Genomic DNA, 20,435 nt, shown 5'->3' with positions numbered 1-20,435 from the left:
CGCAGGCATGCCTGCGGCAGCTCAAGCAAAGCCGCCAGACCTGCGAACCGTCCGCAGCTGCGGGAGGTCCAGCCGAGCCGCGCGACTAGCGGACCCTCCGCAGTCATGCCCGCGGGAGGTCCGCTGCTCCCGCGGCTCCGGGGCGCCTCCCGGGCATGACTGCTTGGGGCGGCCAAAAACGTAGAGCCGCCCCTGGGCCATGTTTCTCCTGGCCAGAGGCCTGACACCTTGAGGTATTTGAAAGAACGTTGTCCAGAATCTATCCATTTGCTTGTTACCCCTCCACACATGGCCACAGGGTGCCATGCACATGGGATTGCTTCCATCTTCCATTAATGTATGTTAAACACTTAGCAGTTCAGAGATGGGGCAAGAGAGAATTTCACCATGGCTACAGGAGAGGCTGACCTGGAGATGAGACCAAAGGCTCATTTCCTCACTGGTAATTGGTGCTGAGATTCCAGGCAGTGGCCAGGCTGTGGCAGTGACTAATCCGGCAGGCACTTTAGGAATGAGTATGCAGCTGTTTGAAGTCTCAACTGTATTGAGTTAGGATTTAATTGCTCTGTAATTGTGAAGTAAGCACTTGCCAGTTGCACTGCTCACGTTTAAACCCTGCTCTAAGCAGCACTTTATAGAGGGAAAATTAAATCTCAGAAAGAAACTAGTACATGCCGATCCCATAGGCACAGCTCCCCTCCCCTCCCCAGAGACAGTTCAGATCCCAGCCCTCCTGTTCAGCTCAGATCCCAGCCCCTTTTTGTCCACCAGAGACAGCTACATCCCACTACCTCTCTCCCTTCCAAAACCAACTCAGATCCCATCCCCTCTCCCCCCAACACCACAGACAGTTGGAAATCACCTTCCTTGCCCATAAACCCAGCTAGGATCCCATCCCCTCCTGCCCACACAAAGATACGTGGGATCCCATTCATGCTGCTTAGGGACAGGACAGGGTTGCACCTATCTCCAGCACAAACCCACAGGAATTCCACCTGAGCTTCTTAACATATTTTGTAGAACTTTTCCCATCACTGGTACAGTTAATTTTTCTGCTGATTTGCTCTGCAGCTCTGCGGGGGGGGCCTGAGGCAGCCTCCAAAAAGCCCAGGAAAGGCAAGTGAATGAACATGCTGTTCCCTCCAATTGTGATTCCAGCCTTTCCTCTCATTACTCTAATAGAAACAAATCTTTCTCATCTTAGTCCCATTACCTCTCACAAAGGCAAATGGTGTGTAATCCCATTAGAGATGGGTTGCTGCTGGACACATTTTAAGGTCATTGTTCTGGGACGCCAGACTCCACTGTGTGAGACTGGGATAAGCGGGGACGCAATTACTGGGCTATTCAAAGCCCGAGAATGAAGCTCTGCTGTTAACAACAGAAGCCAGCATGAAAAGAGCAGTCACCTCATGAAATTATGGGGTTTGGTCAAATCAGAGTCTAAGCAGCACTCAGGAAAAGAGCAGGGCAGGTTGTCAGTGCCTTCTCCATGAAGTCTCCTGTGCTCTGGGGCCTGACCTTGGCTAGCCCTGGGCCCTCATATCTCCCCCATGAAGTTTCCTTTATCATCACTAATATTTATTATTTGCCTTGCAATAGTGCCTAGCAGCCCCAGGCATGGACTAGGACCCCTTTGTGCTAGCCGCTGCACAGACCCAGAACAAAAGATGGTCCCTGCCCTATAATCTCAGCTACAACCTAATCTTTCCTCTGTAACCTGTATCTGGGTATCCTTAGCACAGCCCCACAGTGTGAGGCTGGCTGCTGGTGCCACTTCCAGGACTCTGACTCTACACACTGGACCTGGCTATCCCAGACACAACCTCAGGGTACAGATCTGTCTGCCAGTGCCAGCTCTGTGAGAGCTTCTTTGGTCTTCAAAGCTGGTCCTGGTGATCCCTAGCACAGCCCCCTGTCAGAAAACAAGGTGAGCTGTTGCATCTAGAAGTGCTGGGAGCCATAGCCATCTAGAGACTCCATTTTGCTTGTGGCTGACAGTGCACTGAATCAGATGAGGAAGGGCAGGAGCAACTGAAAGTGCCTCACTGAGTTGGTCTCTGCTGAGGAGTTAGACACTGACCTTCTCTCAATCAGTTCTCACCCACCGGCATTTCAAAGTCTTTCCTGACGGATGGGCAGCAAAGACAGGGTCAGCTTTGCAGAAGAGAGGAGAAGGGAAACCACACCATGACAACAGACAACAAACATCACCACAAAACACACAGAGACAGCTGCTTCCTGGCCCCTTGCTACTGACAGGTGTTGCCCTCCTGCTGTTTTGTCCCAGTGCTTATTGCCCAGTGTTCCTCTCTTGCCACCCTCCACCTGTTCTGGGGTCTCAAAGTCACCCTCCGGCTGCCCCATCCCTGTGCTGAATGCTTGCTGGTACCCTCCTGCCACCCTGTCTCTGCTCTGATGGCTTGGTGCCATGCCTCCCTGTGTTCTAGGTGCCGGGTCTTATCTTCATCTCCTTTGCTCACTGTCTAGCATTACCCTCCCACTGCCCCATCCTCAGCAACCCATCTGGTATTTCCTTCCTACTGTCCCAGGAGAGCAGGACAGTTTCCGCAGCCTCCACGCGCTGGTGGTGCCCTTGGCTTGTAACCCTTCCCACTGGAATAAGAACCTTGCCACTTCTGTAGGTCCTGCCATGTGGTAGTTAGGACTGAGCCTAGGTTCCCTACAGGAGAGAAGTCAATGGCCCAGCCGCCACTGGAGTCTCCAAAGTCCCTTGAAGAGACAAGAGTCACTTCCCGGCTTATGCTTGTTATTAGTCCCTGTTCTCTTTAATCGGCTTAGACTGATGAGCCGAGGCAGCAGCAGGGATCAGCCGGGCTGTTTAATTAAAGGATTCCAGCTCAGCCCTGCAGTTTGGGAGCTTGTGTAAATGAGCTGGAAGTACATTATTTAATCTGCGGCGCAGAGAGGAGTCAAGGCATTAATGAAGCAAACTCTAATTAAAACTAGACGGCTGATGGTTATTAGCAGCATCAATTCTGACAGGATTGATCTCATTTAGGGAAATGTCTGATCTTGGACAAAAAGGAAGAAAAACCCAACCTGGGTTATCTAATAGACAACAGCATCACACTGTTGGGATCACACTGTCACGTGATACAGACACTGAGACACAGCCTACATTTAAGGATTGCTAATTGAAAAGCGGACAAGTCTGTATCTGTTTCTGGCCCCATAAAGCTGGAGAGGTTCAAACCATCTTTATTCTCCATGCACAAGGGAGGGACAGGTGTGGGGCTATGCTTTATTATTTTGAGGCAGGGAAGAGGGGTCTCTATAAGGTCCCACCACCTATTTTTCCTTTCCATTTACTTCCTTTCCATCATCCTCAAGGTTCTGAAGTCATGGAAACCCACCTTCCTTCTAATCATGGAGCTCTGGAGCCCATCAATGCTGCTCCAGGGGTCAGCTATGGGAGGAGAGCCCTTGATGACAGTGACATGAGGTGCTTTCTTATCCTCATGGGCTGGATAAGCATATTGCATACCGGCAGCTTGAAAGCAGATGCTGGGGAGGGGTAAGACACTGAGCGCAGGACCCAAATTTGGATTGCCCATAGGGGAGAGTCATTCCTCACACCCAGCTGGCCTTTGTATCACTGGCTTAGCGATGCCACAGTATGCCTGGGAACTTTCCAGAACTTCATCTTCTTTCCAGGGAATATACTTCCTCAGCATGATGGCCAAGCCATGAGGAAGTTGCAGTGGGTTGTAGCACCAGAGCTGAGAGGGACACTGGCTCTATGAGAAGGAAGGAAGGAGACTGAGTACCAGGTAGACCATGATAAGCTAAGACAGGCAGGGTCAATGGCATGAGGCAGGCAGAAAGCTGCATAAAAGGGCTTAATAAGGAGCCCAAACTGCGAAGTTCGTTGGGGAAGTTTGGATGCTGACCTAGATCCAAGCTCCGTGAGTAGAGCTCAAGTGCAGGCTTCAACATGACAAATGCTGAGACGCTTTCAAACAACTGATTATGGAATAATTTCTTCTGCCTCCATTCACCTAGCAGATCTGGAGGCAGGAATTCTGTGTTTTCCCAGCATTACTACAAACAGCAAGAGAGTCCAGAACATTCTGGGCACCAGTGGCTTGCAATGTCTTTGCCTGCATTGTAGGGAGTTGTTGGGTTAATGAGAAGGGCTGTGGGGTTAGGCACACAGCAAGTAACCATAGAGTTTAAGACCTCCTGGGAGCGACTAAGTCATGTAGGCCAGGGACACAGAGGGTCTACACTGCAATAAAAGACCCATGGCTGGCCTGGGTCAGCTGAGTCGGGTTCACAGGGCCTAGGCCGTAGGGCCCTGGTATAACATTTTATAACATTGTTGTAAATATATAGATATATATTATATAAAAATGTTACAACATTGCAGTGTAGATATTCAGGGTCAGACTGGAGCCCAGGCTCTGAGACCCTGTGAGGTGGGAGGGTCCCACAGCCTGGGCTCCAGCCCAAGCCCAAACATCTACATGGCAGTTTTATAGCCCCACAGCCAGACTTGGGCCAGCTGCGGCTCTGCTGTGGGTCTTTTCTTGCAGTGTAGACATAACCACAAAGGACTAAAAACTAAGCCAGAAAAAGCCACAGACACATTAGAAATGAGGTAGAATAGGGAGGGGGCAGGGCCCAAAGGCCAGGGTTGTGGTCACTGAAAACCCAGGATAAAAGGGGTCACAGTCAGGCCAAACAAGGCATATGACCCATAGTTTTATCTTTCCAAAGCTGCAGGTGAGAGGCCAAACTGTCTCTAGCACAGCAATGTCCACAGACTTAACTTCCTCATAGGGCTTGCATCCCTCTATCACACTCATTGAAGTTTCCCTGCCTTCCTTCCACATTTAGTCTTGGCTACTAAAGAGCAGGAGAGAGCCCACTCTCCCTGCCCCTCCCTGAGTACAGCAGGACCCCACACATCCCCCAAACGCACGTGCCCATTTGTTCTCTTCACAGCAGTCAGTTCTCAAACTTTTCACTGCACTGTGATCAGAATGCAGAGGCTGTTCCAGAGAGCAGGACAAATCAAGAAAAACAGCATATTGCAGACCACTGCCCTGCCTCTGCAACTCACCTGCCCCACACCGCCTGGAGCCATTCCCAGGAATGCTGGCTTCCGATGTTAATGTCAAAGGTCAGATGAAAGACTCTATCAATGGGATATAAATCTCTAAAAACAGACCCCCTAGCTGCCAAAAGCAGGAGTAGGAGAGGGTAAGAGAAGAAGGAGCATGTGTCCATGTGAGACAGAGAAGGATGGGAGGGTGTGGGTGAGAGGGAGCTGGGAGAGGGCTAGGATGAGAGAGAACATGGAGAGTGGAGGCCGCATCTATATCGGCATCTTGTCTATCCCAAGTATTTCTGAGATGCCTGTCAACATGGTATCTAAGTGCTGGGAAAGCAAGGCTTAAAGTGGACTGGTACACCCAGACTTTCAGATTCAGCTAAAAAGGTCATACATCTCCCAGGTGGATCCTGACAAAGGACAAGGGAGAGAGTAAAACCGTCGTGTCAAAAGCTGCACTTTCCAGTGGCAAACTGGGAGTGTTGCATTGACCAGCCCCAGTTTCAGGCATTTCCAAGCACACTGCCTACCATTTTCAGGACTTGCCATTCCTAGCAATGGAACTGTAGCAAGTAGCCAAGGCATGGGGGGCAGGTTCTGTTTGTGCACTGCTGACTGGAAATGGATCTCCTGGCTTGTTTTTGATTTGCCTTCTCATTTTTGGGTTCGGTTCTGATGTCCACTACCAATCAGAGAGGGTTGCATCAGTCTCAGTTGTGTGGTCAAGGTGGGCCCATGCCATGCTAACTTGTACACAGTCTGGTGCCATTACAGTTACCCTCCCCTGGAAAATTCAGCCCATTTCACCTGCAATAGCTTAAATAGTATTTAAACAAGCTGTACCACTTGTTATGAAATTCCATTGTTGGCACTTCTATGAGACCAGCCCGAAGCCCTGGTGGAAGGTGTGGGTGGGTATGAGAGAGAGAGAGAGAGACCGAGGGTGTGCGTGAGTGTGTGTGTGATTTAAATGTACTGGGTGGCATATCTAGGAGATAAGAGCAGGTGTGTGTGTGAGGAAAAGCAGTGGTGGGGGACATATTTATAGGAGGGATGGGGGTGAATGACAGCAGGGTGTGGGGTGTGTATTTGGGGCAGGGAGGAGAGTGATGAGTACTGAGAGGAGGAGAGGGATGGAAAGGAGAAGCCTATGGTTACAGCAATCTCCCACCTTGGTGAGGAATCCAGAGATGAAGGCTTCTGCTCTGCATCAGCTGCTGGGCAGCAGAACTGGTGTAAAACAGTTTCATTCCTGTAAGAGAAGACAAACGGTGGCAGGTAAGAGTTCATCTCAGTCTTTGGCAAGCTCATGGGACACTGTCATGTCCAAGTCTATTCCTGGGCATTGCAGCTGTTCAGTGATGGTGGCTCTTTACAGCTGAGGAGAAATCAGATGATAACATGAATCCTTCAACCCAGGAGGTGGGGAATGGAGCATGATAAGAGAGAGTAGTCATCTCCCCTCCCTCCCTCCCATGCCTTGCCACTAGCATCATGCTGCGTAGAGTGAGGCAAAATGTTTCAAAGGAAAAGTTTTCTTTGTCAAAAAAGGCCTTTTATTTAAAAAAAAAGTGTAATGAAATACAGTTGACTTTTTTCTATTTTTTTAATTGTTAGTTTTGCTGAATGTGGAGCAAATGCTTTGTTCGCTTGGATGCTGTTTCAACACTCACTTAATTAGTAAAAAGTCAAGCATTTTGGGAGGGAATTTTTTTCTGAATCCTGCAAAATGGAAACAACACTGAAATCCTCCCTCCCCTACACATGTTGTTTTCTATTTCAACCAGCTGTAGTGCAGGACTGTCACCTCACTGGCACTTGGAGACAGCGCCCCTCTAACTTGCTTCTGCCTCCTACTCTCCTTCCAAAACATCCTCACAGCCTGCTTTGGGGAAGCAGCTTCCCTGCATCAGAGCCCAACCTGAGCAGACTGGAGTGGAGGAGGAAAGGAGAGAGGGGAATGGAGGAGAGGAAGAGAATGAAACAAAGAAGATAAAAACAGAGAACAAATCCAAAAAGAAAAACAGCTTGACAAAAGAGTGAAGTATTCAAAGACAGATTTAAAATATGGAAATGAAGGAAGAATTTGTCTACAGGGAGAATACATGGGTCTTGATTTTCAAAAGCGGCCACTGATTTTGGGCGCGTCTATTTTTTGGGCCCCATCTGAAGGCATTTTCAAGGGTCTGGTTCTCTGAAGAGTTGAACACTCACAAAACCCCATCTGAACGCAGTAGGAACTGCAGCCACCCAACACCTCTGAAAATCAGACCCCTTTCAGATGACTCAGGATTGACCTCCAAGAAAACAGTGGCATTCAAAATCCATGGCCACATTTAAAATTTTTGCCCAAAGGCACCAAAAAAGTGAACAAAAGACAAATTGAGAGAGAGGCAAGAAAAAGTGGAGAAGAGAAAAAGAAAATGGAAAGAAAGGGTCATAAAACAAGGGAGATAGAGTGATCCAAATACTTAGCTGATGTAAACGGTCCTAGCTCCAAGTCAGTGGAGCTAAATCGATTTACACCAGCCCAGAATCTGTTGACTCTGTGATTTAATGGCGTTTTGCCTGATTCTAGCCCTGCAACAACAATAAAACTGAAAAGATTCTTGGCTTTGGATGAGGAGTGGATCTGAAATGTTCTCCTCAGGCCCTGAGACACCACTCCTCCCTGTGAGAGGAGACAAGTTCACCCTCCTTTTCTCTGTGAAATGTTGACAGTCGCAGCCATGAGGATGGCCAATCCAATCCACAGAGACAGCAAGAGTTCTACTTCCTGCTCCCCATTACCCATTACCAGGCCTGCCCAGCTAGCTTTATGTAACAAGCCCTTTCAGCTCTGTTGCTTCCTTTATTTACTTCCGATGTTAAGTCTCAAAATTGTCTCAGAAGCGATGGCTGTTTAAAAACAAGATACCCAGAAGATAGATGGGGAAAGAGAGAGTTTGCATTACCTCACTGAACTCTCCCCATATCCTCTGTCCCAGCTCTGTCCCCACATCATAACATACTCACTGTAAAAGGAGTTAACATGATGTGGTTTTGTGCCACATCAAATTTATCTGCCATTGCTGTAACACCTCCCCCTCCCATTCCATTTCCTCTGTGACCCTTATTTATTGTTGGTCCTTGCAAGGCTGTGTTTAATTTAAGCTTTTCAGGTGGCAGGTACCTGTCAGTCTGGCTTATCTGTAAAATACCTGTGCTGTCTTTTGATGGGCGCGGGTGAGCAGTCTCAAGATTATACTGGATTCTAGATTCAAGCAAACTCTCATAAATGCCAGAGCTCCTCCATGTTGTCACTCTCACCTTGGCTCCTTCCCTAAATGCCCTCTAGTATTAGAGTGACCATACATCCCATTTTGGCTGGGACAGACCCCTTTTTAAGCCCTGTTCTGGATGTCCTGGCTTTTTTTGGCAAAACTGGGCATTTGTCCCATTTGCTCTTGTCAACTGATGATAATCAGTTGGCAGGAGCAGACAGGACAAATGCCAAGTTTTCAAAGTGGGGGACGTGGAGGAACGTTTGTGGGGGTGTGTGGTGACATTTGGAGTGGGGGACATATCCACACCCCCGTATGGGCAACCCAAGGCCTGTGCCCCATCCCCCACAGGGAGGCTGTGCAGGTGCTGTGCTTGGAGCCCTGCGGGAGCCTGGCTGATGTGTCTCCACTACACCCTGCCCCTCCAATGAGGGAGCAATGGGGAGTCCCGTGCTCCCTCTGCAGCCCAATCAGAGGGCAGCGCTGTCAGGAGTCCTCATACAAACTCTTCTTTGGTGTCTGCCTCATCTTGTGTATTGCCCAGTTTCCATGGAGACAGCAGGGCCCTGGGCCCTACTGGGCAACCCAGCTGCTAAGTGCCCGATGGGTCTCGCAGCATCCACTTGTGCCAGGGCACCAAGTGCGGCATATCCTCCCCCCGCCCAGCAGCTCCCACCTCTGCCTCATGCCCCCTGCCCCCGAGTGGTCCCCGGAGTCCCCACCCTGACCTACTGAACTCCCCTCCCCATCCTTTGGAGCTGGTCCCCGGAGCCCTCTCCAGTCCCCACCCACCCCAACCAGCCTCTTTTCCTCCCCAGTTCACCTCCAGTCACCTGCTTTTGCCACATCCCAGCCTCCCTCCATCCCCAGGGCTGCTATCTGGAGCCTCCTCCCTGCCCCTCTGCTATCCCAGCCCCCAAAGGGGCACTGCATGGCTAGCTGGATCATAGTCCAATAGCTTTATCTCCTGGCTCTGAGCCCAGAAGTACCCATACACTCTCGCACACTCACACCATCCTTTCCTGCCCAGATCCCAGCCCATCCCCATTCCTCTCTTCCCTGCCCCTATCTCTGCTACATGGCTCAATTGGGGGTGCAGAGGGACTTTCAGGGAGGCAAGTGATGATGCCAGGTAGCTCTGGCCAGCCCTGTGCATCTGGTTTTCAGTTTCGGGAAATATGGACACTCTATCTAGTGTACTCTCGTGTGTGCTGCACCTACTCCAACATTAGCTGCACCTTTCAAATAATATTAATAATGAAGAGAAGAAAAGGGGAGACAGAAAAGGGAGCTGTAGTGCTAAGGGGAAGAGAGGAAGGAAAGAAGATAGTCAAAAAGGCAGCCAAAGAGAATCATACGTATTTATAGGGCTGCTATCGCCATGTTATCTAAGCACCAAGAAAGGAAACTGTGAGGAGAAGCACAGACTGAAGAGGAGATGAGGCACAGACATGGGAGGAAGATAGAACAGGGGATAATCACTGCAGCTGAGACCTCAGTCTGCTCTGAATACAGCAAGGAGCAAAAAACACCCCAGAAATGAATGTGTGCCCGGGGACTAGCAGCCACAGTTTCCAAAGTGACCACAGATTTTGGGTGCCACATCTTTGTGTCCCCAACATGAGCCACCCAAAATCAATGTCCACTTTTGAACCTTTTGTCCTAGAGCTCTGAACAGCGGAGGTCCATGGGGACAGTTGTGCACAGTTCTAGCCCCTCTGCAATCACAATCTGCTGTTGCCCCTCATACAGCAACAAGCAGGTGTAGCCCATATCCATAGCCAGAAATCTCACCCCAGCAGAGCTTGGGAATCCTTGAGTCCAAGGGCCTCAAGTGTCAGGGAGAGAAGGCAAAGTGGAGATGGGAAGAAGAGATTGGTGTACATTAGGAGGAATGCTTTCAATGGGCAGGTTTTGGTAAGGGGTTATTTCAGAATTGTGTGTTACGGTCCCAACCTAAATTTGTGCTTAGGGGCCTATATGAATCTTGATACACCTCTGAACTTCTTAAATACCATGGAGCAGCTAGGGTCCTCAGTCCAATTAAATATTTCCATTAATAAATATTTCTATTATGTTTTGCCCCAACCAGGGCTTATGCCATGGGGAATGGAATCACTATTGGAAATTGATTGTTATTCTCATTTATATTACCCCATCCAGATGACTGGTGTTTTCCGAACATATGCAAAGAAAAGGTCCTTGCCTGAGGGGCTTTGTGGCGGAGTGTGCATAGCCCTCACTGGACAAAGGAGTTAATGCCCTGCAGGGCAAGCCAGGAAATGGGCCTGTAGGACTTGTGTTACCTGCCATTTGGGGCAAGGAAGATTTGGCTTAGGGCTAAGAGGGTGAGTATTTGAACAGGAAGTGGAGGAGGGTTTCAGTGGTAAAGGCTTTCTTTCCTCTGTTCCCAGCTTATGGTGGAGCAGATTTGAGAGACAACTAGAACCAGGAAACCCTGAGGAATGAACTGTCTCTTGACTGACTGGAGCCAGCCGGTAAGCCTGCCTACTGTCTTGTTTGATTTCCTTGTTGTAAAGATGAAGAGGAGCCTGTCAGATTGTGGTAGGGGACTTGCAGCAGTGACCAAGGGCTGAGGGCCACCTGGTCCTTTCCCCCTTAGTGTTGCTAACTTTTGTGACTTTATTGTGAGTTTTGTGATATCTTGTGTCTCTCTCAAAGTTCCAGCGCCTGAAGTTATGTGAAAATGAAAGCTTGCCCTCCTCCTTCCACTCAAAAAAGAAAAAAGAAAGAGTTTTTCTAGCCCTCATACTTGTGGAGGAAAGCTGGGAAATGTAAACCATACAAGTTTAAAAACCAGAAGGCCAAAAATAATAATAATAATAATAATCCTTACCTCTTCCCATCCCCATCTCCTAGGGAAAAAAAAAAAACAACCTCAGGACTCTGAAGCCAATCTCATGACATACGGGCTTGACTCACAATTTTTGAATATTTGGGGTTAGCGACTGTGTTATCTTAAAGGGATGGGTCTTAGCTTTCCTTTAAATCTGTGGCCTTTTTGTTTTTAATTCCTTCTTATTCTGAAACTTGAAGCTAGCCTTGCACAGGCTTATAATCTAAGATAGAGAGCACCTGAGTAAAACCAAAGGGGAGTAGAGAAGGGAAGAAGAGAGCCCAGACACTGGGGAAGGGAGATGTGAACTCTGTTCTCTTATCAGTGTGTTCCTACCGTTGAATTGTCCTATTTCAAATGTTTGCTTTTGTTTGTTTTGTTTTAAACACATAGGCTTCCTGGCCAGCACCAGGGTGAGAGTAGCAAAGGAGCTCAAGCCAGAAGGAAATGAGTTCTGGATGGATTTAAAGGAAGGTAGGTGGTGTATACAGGAGGAGAGAGGCTGCCCCAGGCATAGGGGCTGTGTGCTAAAGGTGTGGGGAGTCAAAGAGACTATCAAGGCATGTGCAGGTAGCAGAGTGACTGACAGGCATGGGGGTGGAGGGGGCAGTAGAAGACAAGGACAGGCATGCTGGCAAGAGCAGATTCTGGAGAACCAGAAACAGTCAGGGTCTATCAGAATATGAGCAATACTGCTCCCTGCCCAGCCAGGGCACATGCTCTGGGGACTGACACCTATCAGAGGCAAGGATTTGGCAATCTGGGCTCATCTAAGGCTACGTCTATGCTTGGAGCTGGGAGTGTGATTCCCAGCTTGCAAAGATGTACCTGTGCCGGCTTGAGCAGTGTATCTGGGGTAGCACTGGTGGAAGCTTGGGCTAGTCATCCTGAGTGTGGACCCACCCTGACCCCCTGGCTACGTGAGGCTTGAGCTAGTGGGGGTACATCTATGTGAGCTGAAAATGACACCCCTAGCTCCAAGGATAGACGTGGCCTGTGTGAGGAGCAAGCCATATTCTGCCCAGCCACAATGTACATGTCGCTACAACGAATCAGCATCTCGTTTCTCTTTAAGGAACTGACTTCAGATGGAATGACTTTAGTATCACTCCTCACAAGAATGAAGCATCCCTCAAGCAGCTCTGGCAGCCTCGCTAATGGAATCTGCAAATGAACTGTCCAGCCATAAGCAAATCCCACCTGATTAGTACAAGCTTCTTTAAATCCCCAGTCTCTTTTGGCCAGTATGAAACTGTTTAGCCAGCTTGGGAGCTGGCCAGTAAGGCCCTTGCCCCTTTCCAGCTTTCTAGAATCATGGAAGATTGGGCTGGGTTGCAAAAGGCCTTCAGGAACCACTAGCCCAATCTTACATCAGAGAGGATGGCCTTACGCTACACTTCCCAAACAAATTAATTTCTCGTTTTCTAATTTAGTGTTGGTAGAAGGTGCCTGAGATGATAGCCCTGGAAATTGAAAGCCTCTGTACAGCACTCCATAGGCAGTGTCAACACATGGTTTCCCAATGCTGCCCTGACACTGTCTCACCCATAGTGGGGGAGCTGCTATTCTATCCCCTCCATGTCCCACCCTCATCACTGTCCTCTGTGCCCCCCTCACCCTCCCTCCTGCCCTCACATCGCTTTGCACCCCATTCCCCTGTATAAATCTGTCTCCTGCCCCACCCTCCCCGGTGCCTGCTCCCCCTCCATCTTTCAGCATCTTTGCTGCTCCTCATAATCCCTGTGTTATGTCTAGCCTCCTGATCCATTAAGTGGAAGTCATCTTCCCTGTGGGCAGGGCTTCAATCTTGCTGAAAACAGTAGGAGGTGCAGATTTTGGAAGGGATACAAAATGTCATTGTTCAGGGTTGAAAACCATCTCTATCTCTGAGGTCTTAAGGTAAAACCCTCAAAGGGGTCAGATTATCCCACATCTCCCTATTGGGAGGTTTCTTGCACCTTCCTCTGAAACATCTCATGTTAGCCTGTTGGGTGATGGTCTACTAGACTAGATAACCCATAAGAATGGTCATACTGAGTCAGACCAATGGTCAGTCTAGCTCAGTATGCTGTCGTCTGACACTGGCAAATGCCAGGTGCTTCAGAAGGAATGAACAGGACATGGCAATTATTGAGTGATCCATCCGCTGTCATCAAGTCCCAGTGAAAGGCTTAGGAACACCTGGAGCATGGGGTTGCATCCCTGACCATCTTGGCTAGTAGCTATTGATGGACCTATCCTCCATCAACTTATCTAATTCTTTTTTGGACCCCGTTATATTTTTGGCCTTCACAGCATCCCCTGGCAACGAGTTCAGCAGGTTGACTGTGCACTGTGTGAAGAAGTACTTCCTTATGTTTCTTTTAAACCTGCTGCCTATTAATTTCTTTGGTTGTCCCCTGATTCTTATGTTATGTGAAGGGGTAAATAACACTTTCTCCACACCATTCATGATTTTATAGACCTCTGTCATATTCCCCCTTAGTTGTCTCTTTTCCAAGCTGAACAGTCTGTCTTTTTAATATTTCCTCAGATGGAAGCTGTTCCATACTCCTAATCATTTTTGTTGCCCTTCTCTGTACCTTTTCCATTTCTAATATATCTTTTTTTGACATGGGGTGAACAGAACTGCACACAGTATTCAAGGTGTGGGAGGAGCATGGATTTATATAGAGGCATTATTATATTTACTGTCTTATGATCTAGCCCTTTCCTAACAGTTCCCAACATTCTGTTTAATTTTTTGGCTGATGCTGCACATTGGACATACATTTTCCAAGAACTATCCACAATGACCCCAAGATCTCTTTTTTGAGTGGGACCGGCTAATTTACACACCATCATTTTGTATGTATAGTTGGGCTTAGGTTTTCCAGTGTGCATTACTTTGCAGTTATCAACATTGAATTTTATTTGCTATTTTGTTCCCCAGTCACCCAGTTTTGTGAGGTCCCTTTTGTAACTCTTCGCAGTCTACTTTGGACTTAACTATGTTGAGTAATTTTGAATCATCTGCAAACTTTGCCACCTCAGTGCTTACCCCTTTTTCCAGATCATTTATGAATATGTTGAACAGCACTGGTTCTTGTACAGATTCCTGAGGGACCCCACTATTAACCTCCCTTCACTGTGAAAACTAATGATTTATTTCTACCCTTTGTTTCCTGTCTTTTAACCAGTTACTGATCCATGAGGAGAACCTTCCCTTTTATCCCATGACAGCTTACTCTTCTTAAGAGCCTTTGGTGAGGGACCTTGTCAAAGGCTTTCTGAAAGTCCAAGTATACTATATCCATTGGATCACCCTTGTCCATGCTTGATGACTCCCTCAAAGAATTCTAAGAGATTGGTGAGACGATTTCCCTTTACAAAAGCCATGTTGACGCTTCCCTAATAAATCGTGTTCATCTCTGTCTCTCACAATTCTGTTCTTCACTATAGTTTCAACTTGTTTGTCTGGTATTGAAGTGAGGCTTACTGGCCTGTAATTGCCAGGATTGCCTCTGGAGCCTTTTTTAAAAATCAGTGTTACATTAACTGTCCTCCTGTCATCTGGTACAGAGGCTGATTTAAGCAATAGGTTACATACCACAGTTCTTCAATTTCATATTTGAGTTCCTTCAGAACTCTTGGGTGAATATCATCTTGTCCTGATGACTTATTACAGTTTAACTTATCAATTTGTTCTAAAATCTCCACTAATGACACTTCAGTGTGGGACAATTCCTCAGATTTATCTCCTAAACAAATGGATCAGTTATTGGAATCTCCCTCACATTTTCTGCAGTGAAGACCAATGCAAAGAATCCATTTAGCTTCTCTGCAACAGCCTCATCTTCCTTGAGTGCACCTTTAGCACCTCGATTGTCCACTGATTGTTTAGCAGGCTTTCTGCTTCTGAGATACTTACTTATTTTTTATATTTAGTTTTTGTGTCTTTTGCTAGTTGCTCTTCAAATTCTTTATTGGCCTGCCTAATTATACTTTTTACTTGACTTGCCAGAGTTATGCTCCTTTCTATTTTCCTCAGTAGGATTTGACTTCCATCTTTTAAAGGAGGCCTTTTTTACTCTAACCACCTCTTGTACTCTGTTGTTGGATCTGATACAGTATGGCAATTGCTATGAGGAAGGTGTCAAGGGAAGGAGCATGGTTTGATGGTAAACTCACTTGAGTGGAACTTCTGGCTTTGATGAAGATGTCTTATGTGATCCTGGGTACATTGCTTGACCTTTCTCTGCCTCTGTAGAATGGGGATAATACTTCCCTACGTCAAAAGGTGGTTGTGTGGATACCTCCATAAATACCTTAGAGTTGTTTGGTACTATGCAAAGGGTCAATCTACTTAGAGGCAGGAACCCACTGGGAGTTGGAGTGGACGGGAAGGTAGTGTACCATTCTAGGAGGAGCAGGGGAGAGTCCCTCACATGGGTGGTAGTCTGGAGAGAAAGCTGCAGGGAGACAGATCTAATGAAGGAATGGGCCCTACCTAGCAGTGCACTGACTCCTCCCCAAATAAATCCAGGGAAGACTCTGTCTCTTCCCCCTTATTGTTCTTTTCCAAGTGATTTGGAGGAGTTGGAGGCAAGGAACCCCTCGAGGGATTCAGTCTGGAAAGTGGGAAAGAAAGAACTTCTTAAAAGTTGGGAGGAGCAGGGTCCTCAAGCTCCACCAGAGTTTCTGGAGAGAGTGCAACTCTCCTGTCACTGAAAAATTCTCTTAAGAAAATTCCAAAGTCAAATACTGGGACAGATCCTCCATTAAATCTGATAGAGTGTTGCTGCTTTACACCCACTGAGGATCTGTGTCTTCCTTAGGATGCCGTGCAGGTTATAATTGTCTGTCAACTACTTAAAAGGCAAAAACCCTTAATAGAACATTGTAGGTTCCTAAAGCTGAAAACTCTAGAACACCTGGAATTTGAAGATTAACACACTTAATAAGGACAGGAAAATGCACAACTAAGGTCACCCAAATGACCTTAAACTCTGCCCATGAATCATCTCCCATAGAACCACCCAAAAACAGAAGATAGTCCTATCCTAAAGACATATTCATCACATCATTGACTATGAATACTGAGATGCTCTGACTGGGATGCATTCTCTGGGCACTAGTGTAGCATTTAAATTGTCCGAAGCATCTTGCATTGCTACTGCAAACTTCTTCTGCCGATACATTCTTGCTAGGAAAAGACAGGCTTTGACCTGTGGTCAAGTTACCACATTCAGGACAATTCCCAAAGGTAGATAACTTTTCAAAGGTAAAAGTGCTGTCATGGCGGAGACTCAGTATAGGCAGTGCTATCATATCTGGGGTTATGAACTTAAGCCAGGGAACAACAAAATCATGTACTCAAAGGTCTTGACTCCTCAGGCAAGCTATGTGAATGGAGTGGATTTAAATTGTCATAGGCACAGGCTACAAACCTCTTAGCCTTTATCAAAACCTTCATCAAAATGTTTCCATCTTGCACAACAGATGGCAGGTATGGAAGGTGAAAGGGCAGCAGGGGCAGAGTTTTGGTTATTTGAGTTGCCTTAACTACACATGTGATAAATGACGGGGAGGGGAGCTCCCTTTTATGGACACCCAGTCAGTCAGTTAGCTATAAAGCTCCTCTTGGTGGCTGATCTCTGCTTGCTTTACCTGTAAAGGATTAAAAAGTCCCCAAGGAAAGGAAAGGGAGTGGGCACCTGACCAAAAGAGCCAATGGGAAGGCTAGAACTTTTAAAATGGGGAGGGGGGAAGCTTTTCCTTTGTCTGTTGTTCTCTCTGGGCTGAAGAGATGGGACAGCAGGAATGCTGTAAAAAGTTTGGACCAGGTATGAAAAATCATCTTCCATACCTAGAATGATTCATTGGGATAGGAAATGTTTAGATAGACATGATCAGGTTTATTTCAGCTTGTGGATTCCTCTGTGCTAAGCTCAGGTATTTTTGTTTTCTTTTGTAACGTTAAAATGGATCCCTGGGAGCCATTCCTGGTGTTTAACCCTTTTCAGTTGCTCTATAAAATCTAGAAAAAAACTAAGTTCCAGATGTATTTTCTTTCTTTTGTTTTTAATAAAATTTACCTTTTTTTTAAGAACAGAATTGGATTTTTGGTGTCCTAAGAGTTTAGTGCATATGTTTTTCAGTTAGCTGGTGACAACAGCTGGGTTCTCTTTTGATTGTTTTCTTTCTCAGCTTCCCCGAGGGAGGGGTAGAAAGCCAAGGGGCCTCAGGGAAAACTTCCCAAGTGAGTTTTTCCAGGATTTCCAAGAGGCAGTTTTTCACTTGGGTGGTGGCAGTGTTTACCAAGCCAAGATCAGAGAAAAGCTGTAACCGTGGGAGTTTAATACAAGCCTGGAGTGGCAAGTATAAATTTTTTAAATCCTTGCGGGCCCCCCACCTTCTGCACTCAGAGTGCCAGAGTGGGGAATCAGCCTTGACAACGCATTTCTGGACTCTTTAAATCTTTGAGTTTTTTTAATGCAATCTTAACTTTGTATCTCCAGACTTATGCAATGGGGAGTTATTGTGAAAGCTACTTACATTGGTGAAAAGCTGCACTGACCACCTTGGAAACAAAAATCCTTTCCCTAACCACAATGACTGCTTCCTCTGTGCTGCCCTGCAATGTTCCTCATCCATGACTGAGAGGGGCCACCTCCATGAGTAAGAAAGCAGTTCAATCTCCGGGGTCCATTCAGTCGTTGGCCTCTCTTTCAATAAGGGGGCAAATTAGTGCCAATTGAGGTGGTACTTGAGCTATATTAGCAGAGCAATGTGGGAGAAACTGGAGCTGCTGCTTGTGTTGTGCCTGTTTCTGTGGGTAGAGGGCTCCAGTCTCTGCGGCAGTCAATGCACAGAAACAGGTAACAGGTACTGAGAAGGGAAGAAAGTCCTCTTCAGAGGACCAGCAGAAGGCCTATGATCATCTATGTCCCACTTAGTCCTTCAAAACAGAAGGTGAGTAGAACTCACATGGTACTTACACTGGCCCTCTCTGCAGGAGTGAATATCATCAGTGTGTGAGTGCAGAATAAACCCCCTTAGGCAGAAAGGAATGAATATGTAGAATAGTCAGCAGTAGAAATAGGAGCCTCTGTATCAGAAGAAACAAATAGCCCAGCCAATCTAGTACTTTGCCAACACTTGCGGAAGAAAGATGCTTCAAAGGAATACAGATGCCTCCACCCCCATAATGCACCTAACGGTAATACTATAATGGAGGAGAATTCCTTCCTGACCCCAGCTGATGCTCAGTTTATTCCTTGAAGCATAAGGATTTAAAACCATTGTCACTGCTGATATAACGCCGACAGACCCCGGTCGTCGACAGGCGGGATTGAATCTGGGACGTCGGGAGCTAAATGCATGAGCCTCTACTGCGTGAACTAAAAGCCACATGGCTGTTAGCTAAAGCTGTAGCAGACTCATTAATCTCTAAGTGTTCTCAGTGTCACTACATGGACAGAGCACCACACCCAGGAGGTGTGTGGGTTACACTGCCTTGGCTAGACCAACTGCCGCTGTTTTTTTCCAAGTCCTATTGACTGTCTGATCCCGTTTGGATTTTAAAACATCACTTTTGCTGGGGGACCCAAAGCCTTAATAAGTTTACGTTCTCTCTCTCTCTCTCTCTGAGTCTCCCCCTCCATCTCTTAACCAAGCTTCCTCTGAGTAGTCTTCTCTCTCTCGTACTACATCCTCTGGGGGCTGCTCTCTAAGAACCCTTCCCCCACCTCCCTTAATGGCTTATGCAGTAGGTCTTCATGGTTCCAGTCTTGCTGTGTCTAAAAACCTAGGTGGTCAATGGCTGCTTACCACTGGAGATGAAGCTTAAAAAAAAACATCTCTTATTGTTTTATTTACAGGAATCCTCCCAACCTGATCCTTCAGAATAAAATCCACCCCCAAGATGGGCATCCCATGTCGGCAATAAAAATGCTTTCTTGATAGGAGTGGGCTGAGATTTTTTTTTAATCTTCTCTATAAGTCACCAAAAGACTTTGGAATTGGTTCAGAAATGTCTAGATATTAATTCCCTAAGGAGCACAAGACTCATATTATTCCTGACTACAAACTGCTGCACAGATTTGCACCAACAGATGGCTGACGACGGAGCTATGAAGAGTCAAAGACAGGGATTCAGCACAGGATAATGGGAAGACTCTTCAACTCCCACATATTTTCCTCCAGGAGGAGGGTAAAGCAAATCCTTATTGGAGCCCTGATAACCCCCAGCCTCACCTGATGCCCCATTTCATCTCTATTGTTCTTACAGCTGCAAGTGTCACAACCAATCACTGCCTCTCTTGGGGAGCATGGATCAGCATTCATGTCCCGCTTCCTGTCAGTACCCAGCCCGGGCAAGCTAATGATCCAACCAGCAGACCAAATTCAGTGATGAATCCTGGTCACGTGCCACCTGAGGCACATGGCACATATACTAAGAAGACTGCCTTTCCTTCTGCATCAGGAGCAGTCACTCTAAGTGGCATGAGCTACTTTCTCCCTGCATTCTTCAGGTATTTAAAGAATTAGTACTATCACTTAATTCTAAACTCCTATAAAAACCAGTACCCGCTCACTATTATTTTGTGTTGTGTTTATCCTATGTTGGATGTTTCAATACTATAGTACGTACTCATCATAAATGACTTTCCTGGACTTTGTTCTGAAGTTCACAGTAGTGTGCCTTACTACAAGATGATATACATATCTAGGGGTTTTGAAATGTGTACGACTCCTACAAAGTATTATTTTAAACAGCATTTGATTATGTAAAGACTATATGGGGATTTAGACTTTTTATTCTAGGGCAGGGACCATCTCTCACTATGGGCCCAATCCTGCAAAGACTTGCATGTGTGGTTAACTTTTATGTGAAGTTAAGCACATGCATAAGGTTTTGCAGGATCGCAGTCTGTTTGTATAGCACTTACTGCAATGGCTTCCTGATTACAGCTTCTAGGTGTTACTGTCATACAAATAATAACAATGCATATGTTCAAGTGGATGCAGGAAATGTTGTACATGTAACTACAACTCTTACATTTGCTCACTTGAATGCTTAAAGTTCTTTTTGACATCTCTCTATGGCACTTCCTAGGTTTATCCCCCAAAGAAAAGAGGCAGAGAAGAAGAAAATCAGTAGGAGCAACAATCCTCAGTGCTTTGAATCTTTGCCTGCCTACCAAAAACTGAAAATAGAGTATATTCCATAATCTGGAACTATTTTTGTTGG

General features: G+C 46.7%; 1 protein-coding gene and 1 long non-coding RNA gene across 2 annotated transcripts in view; one reads left to right on the top strand and one right to left on the bottom strand.

The window, feature by feature from the left end:
- The window catches only part of IQSEC3 (IQ motif and Sec7 domain ArfGEF 3), a 69,255-nt gene extending 60,390 nt beyond the window's left edge, over positions 1 to 8,865 (bottom strand). Inside the window, exons 1-3 of the mRNA XM_044993526.1 lie at positions 8,850 to 8,865; positions 8,281 to 8,333; positions 6,252 to 6,332 (exon numbers count right to left, since the gene is read on the bottom strand). The gene's annotated coding sequence lies outside the window, so the exon portion shown is untranslated. The remainder of the gene's footprint in view (positions 1 to 6,251; positions 6,333 to 8,280; positions 8,334 to 8,849) is intronic.
- Positions 8,866 to 9,169: 304 nt separating this feature from the next.
- On the top strand, positions 9,170 to 19,712 carry LOC123352944. Its single transcript, XR_006574330.1, has 3 exons — positions 9,170 to 10,841; positions 11,594 to 11,674; positions 19,063 to 19,712. It is a non-coding gene; the product is annotated as an uncharacterized LOC123352944 (long non-coding RNA).
- The last annotated feature ends 723 nt before the right edge of the window (positions 19,713 to 20,435 follow it).

This window comes from Mauremys mutica, chromosome 1 (genome assembly GCF_020497125.1).
Source record: "Mauremys mutica isolate MM-2020 ecotype Southern chromosome 1, ASM2049712v1, whole genome shotgun sequence".
In the NCBI taxonomy this organism is placed as follows: domain Eukaryota; kingdom Metazoa; phylum Chordata; order Testudines; family Geoemydidae; genus Mauremys; species Mauremys mutica.
This window is presented reverse-complemented; position numbering and strand designations above follow the sequence as displayed.